Below are 1,809 nucleotides of genomic sequence, written 5' to 3' on the forward strand. Positions count from 1 at the left end.
AAAAAAAAAAAAAATAAAATAAAATAAAATAAAATAACAACATTGCTTATTTCTCCTTAACATTAGCCTTCCCATCTGTTTAGGCCTGACATCTGGTGGCTGCTATCACAAGAACGCTCTGAATCCATAAAGAACACACATGTCTGACAAGCCATTCACTGAAGCTCCATTCACTGTCTGGCTTTCATCAGGGTCTCTCCTTGGCACTGAGTTCAGAAAGAGCACAAAGGATTCCAGGACTCTGGGCTGGTCTGAAGGCAGACTCAGGTGGCCATGACAAGCTACATCGAGGAGAACCCAGGAGGCCTGGATTCTCAAACTATCCCTACTCCCAAGAAGCCAGACTCAGCTTCCTTACCTGCTGAACACAGATGATCCCACCTCCCCAGCCCCTGCCTCCCCGATTGGACAAGTCGCAGTGTGAAAGTGCTTGGTGAGTGACACAGACCAGCCTGCCTTTGAACTAACTTGCTGCCGTTAACTGCCATTGGATTGCTTAACATCATCAAGTCTAGGGTCTTTATCTTCCTTCCAAGGAAAGGCTCTGCCACCTTTCCACAGTAAGCTATCAGGATTAACTGGGATGCAGTGTATGTAAACAGCACTGCTAAATAAGCGCTACGCGTTATAGCTGCTCTTCTTGGCTGTTAACTAAACTCAGAGCAGGTGCACTAACCCTCTCACCAGCCTGCTTGCCACCATCTTTTGGCTCAGAAAGATGAACAGATATTTTGGGAGCAGAGGATGGGAAAAGAAAATCTGCAATGTACTCCGCAGGAGGAAAAAAAATGCATCAGTGCAAGAGAAATCTAGGGGAAATGGCCTTTGTCCAGAGAAGGGCTGTGGAAACATGGAAAATAGTCAAGAAGTTCACAAAAGCCAGACAATGTTAGAATAAGACCTTTGGTCTTTCTCTGAGTTGCCTGTGTAACTGTTGTCAATGCTGACTGGAGTGACTGGAGCCTTCTCTGTTGACCCTCAGCAGTAGGAGAACTTCCAAGCAGGAGGTAGGGCTTTGATCTCTTCCCTTTGCCCAGGGCTCTCCTGGTCAGCTCCAGGGGTCATTGGCTCCCTGGCTATGGCGCCAGCAATTCTCACTCTCCTATTTGTTTATGAGGGGCCCCTCCTCCTGAGGAGGCCTGACGTTGCAGGGTCACACAGTCTGAAGACATGGGCTGATGCCCTGACTATGTATTATTTTTAAACAAGCTTCTAAAAAAAGAGATATGCAATTATTATGTTGGAAAATTTGGAAAATTCTTCAGATCACAAACATGTAATTCCACATTGTAATCACATTCAGTTACAACTAGTTTCAGAACATGTATTTTTCTTTCCACAATAGATCACCTGCTCTCAAGTTATTCAAGCATGATGCAGTGTTTTGCAAGGACCACACTTTAGTCTTTCTCATAGAAAGCAGTTGAGAGATGAAGAGCTTTGAAAACTGTGGGGTAGCATGGGTAAGCACTCCAGACACTCCACAAGATAGATGTGTAATGAATACATATATAACAACTTGAACATGACGGTGCTTTTCACTAGGGTAAGTAATGTCTCAGTTTGTACCGTGTGAGCAAATGTGTACGTATCTCTAATTTCTCCAAGATATAATCCTAGGCATAGAATGACTGAATCACAGGCAATGTATCTGTAGTCATAATCAGTACAAATTCCTAAGAACCTTCATCCTACATGTATGCCATGAGTGTGTGTGTGTGTGTGTGTGTGTGTGTGTGTGTGTGTGTGTTGTCGTATGTATGTAGAAAGCGGAGGATGCTGGTGTCTCTTCTGTCCCTCCCCAGATTA

The 1,809-nt window shown here is 44.3% G+C and overlaps 1 long non-coding RNA gene across 1 annotated transcript in view; it reads left to right on the forward strand.

Annotated features, from left to right (window-relative positions):
• The window catches only part of LOC116073553, a 2,920-nt gene extending 1,402 nt beyond the window's left edge, over positions 1-1,518 (forward strand). The window contains exons 2-3 of the long non-coding RNA XR_004111869.1: positions 84-433; positions 1,346-1,518. This is a non-coding gene — a long non-coding RNA (uncharacterized LOC116073553). The remainder of the gene's footprint in view (positions 1-83; positions 434-1,345) is intronic.
• The last annotated feature ends 291 nt before the right edge of the window (positions 1,519-1,809 follow it).

Source organism: Mastomys coucha, unplaced genomic scaffold (assembly GCF_008632895.1).
Source record: "Mastomys coucha isolate ucsf_1 unplaced genomic scaffold, UCSF_Mcou_1 pScaffold23, whole genome shotgun sequence".
NCBI classification, from domain to species: Eukaryota; Metazoa; Chordata; class Mammalia; order Rodentia; family Muridae; genus Mastomys; species Mastomys coucha.